Source organism: Ursus arctos, unplaced genomic scaffold (genome assembly GCF_023065955.2).
Source record: "Ursus arctos isolate Adak ecotype North America unplaced genomic scaffold, UrsArc2.0 scaffold_10, whole genome shotgun sequence".
In the NCBI taxonomy this organism is placed as follows: domain Eukaryota; kingdom Metazoa; phylum Chordata; class Mammalia; order Carnivora; family Ursidae; genus Ursus; species Ursus arctos.
Genome location: NW_026622764.1, coordinates 73,957,557 through 73,968,790, shown reverse-complemented (window position 1 = coordinate 73,968,790; position 11,234 = coordinate 73,957,557). Strand labels below are relative to the sequence as shown.

Genomic DNA, 11,234 nt, shown 5'->3' with positions numbered 1-11,234 from the left:
ATCAATATTGATTCATTATTACAAATATATAACACTAATGCAAGACGAGAATAATAGGGGAAACTGTGTAGGAAGCATAGGGGTTAAATGGGAAATCTCCATATGATTTAATTTTTCTGTCAGTCTAAAACTATTCCATAAAATGATGTCTATATATATAAAAAGGTTAAGCACCTGCATCAGCAAATTGCAAATTAACACCATCATGAGGCACCACTGGATGCCATTTGAATGGCTAAAATTATAAAGACTGACAATAACAAATGTAGTCAAGGATGAAGAGCAAATGGGAATCTCATATATCGCTGACGGAAGTGTAAAATCATATAACCATTTGGGAAAACAATTTGGCAGTTTCTTGTAATGTTAAATATATGCCATATAACTCAGAATTTCTACTGCTAGGAATTTACCCAAGATAAATAAAAATATATACCCACCCAAAGATTTGTATACAAATGTTCATAATGGCTTTATATGCAATAGCCGAAATGTGTGCTTTCATTCCTCTCTCTCTTTAATTACTTTCAGCAATACCCCTGAACTGACATTTCGGAGAAGAAAGAAACTTTTTTCCCACAGGGGGAGGAAGCAGTCCAGCCAGGGCAGGCGGTGTCCACAGGAGCTGAGAGGGATTTTTAGGAAGCAGGTTGGAGGCTTTCTGATAAGAATATAAGCCTTTTGAAATTTTGGGCGGGCTCTGTATTAGGTTGCTAGGGCTACTGTAACAAAGTACCTATTATAGACTGGGGAGTTAAATGACGGAATTGACTGTCACAGCTCTGGAGGCAAGAAGTCTGAAATCAAGATGTTGGCAGGGTTGGTCCCTTCTGAAGGCTGTGAGGAGAATCTGTCCCAGCCTCTCTCCTTGGCTTATAGATGGTCATCTTCTCTCTAGGTCTATTCATGTCATCTTCCATCTGTGTGTCTCTGTGACTAAATTGCAGCCTTTTATGAAGAAACCCTTTTATGAAGAAGTGGGTTAGAGCCCACCCTAATAACCTCATTTTAAGTTGATTACCTCTATAAAGACCCTACCTCCAAGTGAGGTCACATTCTGAGGTACTGGGGGTTAGAATTCCAACCTATGAATTTTGGGGCTACAATTCAACCCATTATAGGCTTGAAACATTTCTTTTTAAGGTCATGCAGTGGGTAACCAGATAATGTAAGCGTGGTCCCCGGCCCCTGAAGACGTGAGGACATTGGGTTACCTCAGACTCAGATTAACTGGACCAGGGATCTGTGCGATGTTGTGCCCTGCTCCTTTGGAATATTGAGCCCAACTCAAATTTGAGTTTGATCTCCCAAAGAAGTGTTGGTGTTTCACTATTGTTCTTTAATTCTCACCAAGAAAGAAAATGAAACTTGGCTTTTCTGTTGAGAGCTTTTTCTGCTTGATTCTCAGTTTTTCTCCATCTTAAAAATTTTAGTAGAATACATGTAACATTAAATTTACTATTTAGCCTTATTTAAGTGTACACTTCAGGGTATTGTATACATTTATATTTTTGTGCAACCAGCACCGCCATCCATCTCCAGATCTCTTTTTGTCTTGCAATACTGAATATTTGTCCCTGTTAAACAATAACTTCTAATGACCCCCTCCCCCAAGCCCCTGGTAACCACTATTCTTTGTTTCAATCTCCCCTTTCCCCCCACACCCCAGCCTCTGGTAACCACCATTCTACTCTCTGTTACTATGAGTTTGGTGGAGCTCTTTGTTTTTGTTTTTGTTTTGTTTTGTTTTTATAAGATTCCTCATATAAGTGAGATCATGCAACATCTGTCTTTCTGTGTATGGCCGACTTCACTTATAGTATAACCTCCAGGTTCATCCACACTGTCAAAAATGTTAGTGTTTCCTTCTTTTTTAAGGCTGAATAATACTCCACTTTGTGGAGATTATATATATATAGTTTGGATATATTCTCCTATACACACACACACACACACACACACACACACATACATTTTCTTTGTCCACTTGCCTGTGGATGGACATTTAGCTCATTTCCCTATCTTGGCTATAGTGAATAACACTGCAGTGAACATGGGAGTACCGAAGCTGTTCATTCTTTGTTTTCATTTCCTCTGGATACATACCCCAGTGGGATTGCTTGATCTGCTTTGCATAAGCTCATCTCAACACTGAGGATGTAGAGGTTGTCATCTTCTTGCAGTACAGGAAAATGAAGCTTTGTATCTTGCCCAAATTGTTCAAGCTGTTATTAAGTTACAATAAAAAAGAGATTAAACCCAGGCCTCTCTGACTCCAGTGCGCATGCTCTTCCCATAGCATCACGATACTTCACACAGGCACGCGAAGTACGTCAACAGAACAAGTTCTAAATTTACTCTTTCCGGTTTACGCACATACAGCTATGTTAGCCCATATAAGCCAGGATGTATCTCAACAAAAAGTTGAGAAAAGAGGGCATTAGAAAAGAGCTCCAAGTAACTCCAAGAACTTTGAAACTTAATGGGAAAAAAATCTCTTACCTGAACCCGTATCTCACAGTTGTAGGGATGGGTGCGATTCTCCCATCAAGGTAGAGAAACAAAGGAAGCATGTTTCGCTGTTGGGAAGAGGCTAGCCCTCAGTGGCAATGGATGGGTCGGTGAGGCGCCCTATCAAGAATCTCAGGAAGACCCGCCATTCTTTGATGTGGCAAATGGAAGCGTCCTCAGTTTTAAGTGCAATGAAACGCAGCATCAAGCTCCTCGCTGGGGATCAGATTGCTGTCCCAGCGCCATTACACAGCCCGGTGGCTGAAACGCAATTTGGCGAAGAGAGTAAACTAAGCCATTTATAAGTGACGTGGCACCAGGAGTCATCGATAAGATGTTGTGACCTGGTGTTATTGAAACAGATAATTAAGTAGAGTGGAGTGACATATTTCTCATCACCATGGCATCAGATTTAATTTCACTAATCTAAGTTTCTGGGAGGGAAAGAGAAAAGCTTTGCAGTAGCTCCCCTTCATGGTGCCCTTCAGAAATAACAATGGTCCAGGTCACATCTCTACAATGAAGGGAGCTCCGTGAGCTAAAGCACAGCACTAATGAGCCCCGGGTCAAGAGGTCACCCCTCATTGGAGAAGGGCCTTTAGCTACACTCTACTCCTGGCGACAGATGGGGCCCTAACCTCATTCGCCTTTCATCTCACACGTGGGGTGAGGGGGAGGGTTTTGGCCACAAGAGGACCAATTCATAGTAATTTTCAGTGACTTGGTGAATAAACTCTTCCATTGGAGATGATATTGCATTGCTAGACGTATTTCGAACAACACATCTTCCTTGGTGAGATTTGTATAAATCAAGGATCACTTGACTGGGTTTCATGAGCTTTCTTGCTTTCAAATGCCTCATGTAAGCTTCCAGTGAAACTGCAAGAATCCTAATTCGGTCCCTCACCTATTTCCACTGGTGTTGAACTCTATCAACACACTAGGATTACTCTCTGGTGCAGAGAATCGTACAGAGCACTTTGTTGTGGCTTCATCTGTCAGCGTATCGGGAGACCCTATTCCTGAGTGTAGCGTGATGGAATATGGATTTCATGCTGGTCGCAGGGCTGGACAACCTCCATGAAGAAATGGGCACTTGCCTCCTTGGAAATATTTTGTACTTTTAAATCTTTTCATTGTATTCAAAGGAGCCCTGGAAACGTTATGTGGAGTCCAGGTAGCACAGGATTTTTCCTGCCCTACTTTCCAGAAGTCATAAAAAAAAATCACACCTGCACTTCAAACACTATCTGAGCTCTGTGCCTCTTTAAGAAATGATGTATGAGGTAGAAAAATTATAAAAGAGATGTTGAGAAATAAGTGTGACTATATACACGTTATATATACCAAGCTCATTAACTGTTCAAACCAGTATTTTGCTATTAAAATTTGTTCAAGATTCATAGAGCACATTATAAACACTTTCGGGAAAAATTAGACAAAACTAATCAGGGAGGGAAGTTTTATAAAGAAAGATGAAATTCTACTGTCTTCTCAGTTTTGCAAATGTTTTTAACCGTCCTTCCAAAAGTTGGCAAATTTCCATTATAAAATAGAAAATTTCCTTTCATTCCATGAAAGAGTGGTCTGGGATTCAGAAATGCACTGAATGCTGGATTGTAATGAAGGTGAAATTTCTGATTATCTTCTATTTTTGGTAAGTACTAAAAATAAAATAATCTTATTGTATTGAATCTGCCAATGTGAAGGACCAAGTAAGAAAATTCTAAATACTGTGCAACAGGCTTGATTTTAAATAATGGAGAATTAGACTAATGTGGTGATGCTTTATGGGTTAAGAGTGCAAACTATGGATTTGGGAGAAACAGTCCTAAAGGCACACACAGCTTTGGGGCTATCACAGTGCCTTCCTCTACCTAATTCTTTTCTTTTGCGCATTTAAAAATGTTCAACAGGAGTTACTGAATTATACCTATCTAAGAACTACACGTTGTTTTAAAATCTAATTTTCAGAATCCCTGACGAAGAACAAGAGTAAGAGCAAGTGTCTGCCCAAAGGCTTAAGTGAAGGGTGGCAGATACCAGCCGCTGATTAATTGTTGGTTATCCGCTGAATAATTACTTTAATTGAAATACCGCTGTTTAATTGACAGTCAACTTCTAATAATTTAAGTTTCAAGGAAAAGACAGCTTAGTTAAAATTCTTAAAGATGTGTCACATTTAAAACAAAGACACATTTTCAAAATATTACCTTCACCATGTGTCAGAGCCCCAGGGATGTTTTCTGGAATGGTCTTATAGTGATATTTAACTACTCTGAATATTTGACACCCAGTCTTTGTGAAAAATTGTGATTCTTATCAATGAAGAGGCAATTAAATGCTGTCATTTGGAACCCAGATGGATCAGGGATCTTATCACACTCCAACTGGGAAACAGATAACAGAAACAGTACTGCATGAGGCACAATAGCGTAACGTGATTAGAAATCAGGCAGACTCTGGCTTCTCTGGAGCTGTACTCCCCCACAGGCTGAATTATAGCTCTCCTACCAGTCCCACGGCGCTGAATGATGTCATGGGATCTGCAGTTCAGCAAGATGAAAGGGATAAAGCAGAACCCGCTGGCACTAGGCAAAGCTTCCAACACACAATCCACAACACAGCTTGGGAACCGAAAAAGCTACAGATCCAGCCACTCAGCCCAAGCTTGGGAGAGCCACCAGGATTGCCTGGTTGCAAAGGGGAAAGGAAAAAAAGGAAAACAACGTGATCCGTGTTAAACAAAAGAATTTGTGGACTAGGAGGCGGGAGGGTGACTACCTGCCGAAAGGGAACTTTCTTGACATCCATGCATATATATAAACTTAGCTCTGCCTTTGATGTTCTGCAACTGATCACCGATCAGATTACGGGCATTTCATCTCGCTATTCCTCTGCCTTTGATCTGCATGGTTAATTTTATTTTCCTGGATTTGAAGTTTCGTCTGGGCTTGTGCTGACATACATTTTTGGGAAGGTAGAAGCATTTGGCATAGAAGTGCTGCCAAGGAGAAACTAAGCTGCTGGAAGGGTGAGTACTGGAAAGAGTTCAGCACATTGCAGGTACAGCATTTTCTGTTTTGTGTAGCTTTCGCTTCACTGTTCCTGTGTGTTCTAAGAAAAAGATGGCCTTAATCAATGAAAAGCAGGCATTTCTCTACTCGACTGCTATATTATGTTATATGAATGTGTCAGAGCAAATACGTTTCTCAATGCCATTTTAATAGTTCATACAAAAGGGTTTGCAATCTGTCATGCAAATTTTACTTGGAAATGAGCTGTTCAAACAGGAGAGAGCAGAGTGCTAACTTTAGCATACAACCCGCCTTCAGAGCCTGAGATCTGTAAGCTGTAATTGCTCTAAGTATTTACAGGTTGCTTTATTTAGTAAACAGGCAGGGGAACTTTACTGGCTGCCAATGCTTTCCTTGTTTTCTTATATAAAAGAGTACAGTGCATCGCCCGCAATACTGTTCCTTTATTTATTCTCTCACCTCCAAGATGTAAACCTATCAAATACATTTCCTTATGCAGTTTTCATCCTCAAGGGAATCACTGAAAAGGCATTCAAGTATAATTAAAGACTTTTATGTGTAAAACTGAAGAATTTTAAAACAGGGAGGGTAAAGTTGTGCCAAGTTTGGTTAAAAAAATTCTCTAGTGATTTTCTGTAACCTTTGGAAATAGCACAAGCCTTATTTACAGAAACATTCCCGACGTTAGTATTCCTAAATTAACATTTACTTTAAATTTATAGTGACAGCTGTTGTAAGTTAAAATTTGCCAACTGTTTATGAAAACTATCTGAGTAATCAACAGTTACTATGCTACATAGAGTTTTTAGTCACATTTTCACTTTAGTTTATACTCAACTTGGCAAAACCAAAATATATATCACAGTGCCGAATTTGAAAGTTCACTGTTGGGTTTTTTTGGTCAATTCAATGATCACACACACACACACACACACACACACACACAGAAATCTTTACATTGAGATGCAAGAATTTAATACAGTGCAAAAATAAGAGCTCCGTGTTCATATTAGTTCACTTTAATGTTCTAGTCTTAAGTTTAATTTGGGTAGAATAATTATCATCACAATGGTCTATTTTATGCTAACTGAACCACAAAGAAATTATAAATGATAAGACTAGTTATCCTTTAGTCTGAAATTCTGATGAAACAGGAAAGGTCTAATGAGCCTCATTTCGAATGTAATTAATTTTTCAGAGCCAATTAATTTAATTACTTTCTAAACTTTCTTCCAGATATTAAAAGGAGGGTAATTAGCACTGTTTGCTTAATTTTAAAACTTTGATAGCTGTTAAGTGGAGATTATTTAAAACCGTTCTAAGCTGACTATATTTTAGAAATGTGTCAGTAAGAATTTAATCTAAAAGACTTAACTGTTGTTTTCATCATGCCAGGAGAGGCATTTAATTTTTTGTTCTACTGACAATGTAACAAAGCACGTTCAAAATATCCTGGGGTATCAGTTTAGGTTCTTTCATTTGTTTGCTTAAAAAATCCTCTTTAAATCACAAAAGCAGTATTAATATTCACATTCCAATAAAGAAAATTAAGCTTTTAAAGTAATGAGTAGAGAAGATGCTTGAAGAAATAACGTGCTTAGGAATTTGATCATTTAGTTTAGATTTGGGATTTATAAAAATTGTAAATGATTGTTTATTCTGCTACTAGGTTCATTTTTAACCGCTACAGACTCTCTTCAGCACAAAACAAAAGGGAGAATTAGCAATTATCTGATTAATTTAGGCTTTGTAGAAAACTAGCTTGGGCAAGTCAAGTCCTTGAAAATCCACTTCAGTGTCTGAATTAATTCAGTTAATTGTTTACTTCTTGTGTCTTGGTTGAGAAATGAAACAGATCGTATTTGATTTTAAAAGAAAGATGGCTGTTACTGAATGTACAGGTACAGTCTCAAAAGGCATTTCTTAGTTAATTGCCACATGATGATCTTGATTGTGCCTTAAGTAGCTATACTCCATGATACTTCTATGAAGGAAACTCTTATGTCACACTTTTCAAAGCACTCTCCTATCTATGGCTTCAATGGCAGCTTTGTTACTGTAGAAGGTCCAAGTCTTCAAAAGACTTTTATTTCCAGTCCTGATTCTGTCACGAAGTCGCTATGTGACCTTAAGAGAGTCGCTTCACTACTCACTTTTCTGGAGCGTGAAATGAGGGAGTTGACTCTAACATTATGAAAGAAGCTGGGTGGAATTTTTAGAGCCATTTTACAGATGAGAAAACTGAGATTAGAGAAAAGTTAACTTGACTACCCTAACCAAGGTCACATGGCCGGTTTTTCAAGTCTTAATCCAATGTTCTTTCTAGCTCACCACGCATAGTCTGTTTTCTAACAACTGCACAACGAAACAAACGCACTATGTAGCTGAACAGGGAACAATGTCAGTTCAAAAGATAAAGATGGCCACTTCCTATGGGAGTGTGTATATATATTTTTTGTTTCCACGATAGATAAGTCAGTTAACTGGATTAGTCTGGTTATCATCCCACTGTTCTTTTTGCTTCTGCATTTCTAAGCAGTCTGAACACAATTATTGTTACACATAATGTACCAGGATGTTTAAAATAATTTTTTTTACCAAAACTTAATATATCAATGTAACATGGAATTACACAAATGTGTGTGTGTCTGCCTGGGTATACACGTATATACAAGCTTGGCATTATATAGGCACATCTTTGTGTGTTTTCAAGGAATACATATTTTCTTAGAAAATGTCAGTGGGGTCCTGGAGAAGTTTAGTAGTTAATGTAAAGTTGTTATTCAATGAGGGAGATTCCCAGTGGGGTTTTTGTGAGATTTCACTTCACAAATTTAATAGGGTTCTTACATGGGATGTGTTCCATACTACATTGGATCATGTTAAGAATCCTTGAATACATTTCCATTAACTCTTTTTGTTTCTTTTTTCCCTAGGGGGGAAAAATTTCTTGTGAATAAGTTTAATTTATTTATGGACCAAAAGTTTTGAACATAGACACACTCTTGAGGCCAAATAGCTATCCCTCATGTCTTATCCTCATAAAGGTTTCATGTGAAGCTTTACAGATTATTACTCAGTAACGTTCACTAATATTTATTAATTCACTAATTATTAATTAATTCACTAATGCTTATTGAGTACTTGTGTGTCAGGCACTCTCACAGTGTTTTTTAAAACACAATCTCATTTAAATTCACAACGATTGTTTGTCATCCCCATTATACAGATGAGGGAAGTGAGTCTCAGAGACGTTAAATAACATATGCAAGCTGACAAGGCTAATTAAGTGGCAGCACTAGACTACATCTGATTTCAGATCTTGGGTTCTTTTGTTCTAGGGCTGGGTAGTTAATTCTTTCCATTACAAGAATTCCATAGAACCCAAAGCAAATATTAGAACCAAAATTTTGGCCAAAAAGAGGGTTCTGTATTTTTTTTCTTTTGATATATTTTATGAGAACTTTTAGAAATTTTTGATAGAGTTTTCCATCAGCTAGAATCTATAGCTACACAGGACCTCAAGACAAAAACCATTCTTCTGCTTCACAACCAGACAGAACTCAAGAATTGTTCATTGGCTTGGTCAGAGTCTCTTCTCTGTGATGGCAGAGCCAGTCCAAGACACCCCAGAAAGATTAATAATTTGGTGGCCCTTGAAAGAATGATTCTTTATAATTCTGTCAGCCCAATCTACAAAAATGGGCAATGAAAAGGAGCCGGGCAGAAGGAGGCTCCTAAGTGACAGTACTTAATTTCCCCTCTACTATCACAAGCCATTCAGCTTTGGCTCTGGAGTTGTTCCTCAAACCCACCCACTTGTTGGAATGACCAACAGAAGTTACCAAGTCTCCCATCCTTAGATTGAGAGGGGGTTTAATACCATCCATGGTGCGTTCAAAAAGGGAGGGAGAGGTGAAGTGGGTAGGTGGGGCTTTCCATTGACTTTATCAATAAACCATTCTCTGCGAGAAGAGTTCTGACAAGTACAGCTTTCTCCATCCTGCTACATGTCCCCAGTACTTGGGCAGCCCTAGCAGAGCATCAGGGGCTGCTGCCCAGCTAGCCGGTTCCTTCATTAAGGCACACACAGAAGAGTCTGCCATATTTATCGGAAAGAGAGGAGGAGAGTCAAGGGTCCGTTTCTTCTCTCATTAGACACATGAAAACTCTAGCCAGTGGGGTGGTCATAAATTCACAGAAATCAGTGCAAGTGCTATAACTTATAACAGCTTTGTTCTATAAATGTCATAAGTTTGACATTACATAAACTAAATAAATAACCTCCTTGGCCTTTTCATGTATACTGGTTTATGCACTAGTAGTATGGTAAAGATTATATTAAGATTCAGGGAGCCTGGATTTTGATTCCAGCTCTATTATGAACTTGGTGTGTGTCCCTGAGCAAGTCATTCAATGTCTGGCCCCAACCCTACACTGATAATCTAGAATTGGCAGCAATGGGTATCGGGATATGCATCTTGACTATTTTCCCCCTTATTTTCTTAACTATATTTGACAAACTTGATTAATCTTTGAGATCTTCATTCCCATTTATTAATTCATTCAATAAATTTTAATGAGTACCTATTATATGCCAGGCACTGTGAACTGACAGAATTCAATATTCTCGTGTAGCTTGCATTCTGTTACATTCTCCCAAGGAATAGTGATTTACAGTAGAAATTATTAGAAAGTCAATTTTCCTTGAAGTTTGCTTCTAGTGAGCTGACTTATCACTGGAACTATTTCTAAAAGAAGTCAGTTTCATCATTAGTTCAATTTGGGGGGTGGGGTGGGGAATATCCTAAACGATACACTTTGTATCAGCCTAGATAGTGCTAAAACTAGCTTCTGGGAACCAACTCTTAACATAATCTTAAAAAGCATGAAGATCCTCATGACAATTTGGCTTTTCCTGTAAAAACTTCAACCCATTAATGATATTCAGTGTTTTAAAGGGAGAAAAATGCTTGCAGCCCTAATTCTAAGCATTGACCTCATTCTGAGTGGGCCTAGAAATCACATAATTCTTTTTGTACTTCTGCTGACACTCAGTTGTGGGTCTGGGTTCTCATTCAGATACTGGAAGAGAGTATCTGAATGAGTGTGGTAAAGTGGGGAGTACTTATTTAACTTAACCGGCCTCTTCTTTAGAGAATAAGATGTGTACAATAGTCAGAATGCAGAGGTTCATTGCTCTTTGTCTCCACTGTCAAATATCATTTCAATGATCATCTATTTACTGACTCTAGGCATTGGGTTCCTTACAGAAGATGTCTTGCTACTAATAATTGCTGCCATTTAGTGAACATTAACTATGTGCCAAGCATGGTACTAAGTGCTTTAAATACCTTATTTTATTTAATAACCACCAATGAAACAACACATTTTACAGATGAAAAAAAATGGAAATTGAAGGAGGTTAGGTTCCTTTTCCAAGGGTATGCAACTAGTGAATGGCAAATTGGCATCAAGTCCAGATAATCCGGTGCCAAGGCCCCTATATGTTAAAAATAATGTCTTTCTCCATAGTCAACCAATAGGCTGACCGGGTAGATCAAATACACATGAAATAATGCAAGAACTAATGGACTAAATAATGTCTACTGTCTCTAAGTACAAAGGGAGGCCAGGGAATAAAAGAGCACTTGGCTGAAGTCAAAGAGGTAGTTCCTGGCTGGC

General features: G+C 38.3%; 1 protein-coding gene across 2 annotated transcripts in view; it reads left to right on the top strand.

Moving 5' to 3' along the window:
• The first annotated feature begins 5,052 nt into the window (after positions 1-5,052).
• The window catches only part of TNFRSF19 (TNF receptor superfamily member 19), an 88,845-nt gene continuing 82,663 nt past the window's right edge, over positions 5,053-11,234 (top strand). Inside the window, exon 1 of one of the 2 annotated variants that reach the window (XM_057309667.1) lies at positions 5,053-5,545. The gene's annotated coding sequence lies outside the window, so the exon portion shown is untranslated. The remainder of the gene's footprint in view (positions 5,546-11,234) is intronic. The other variant, XM_048215668.2, reaches the window with a different exon arrangement.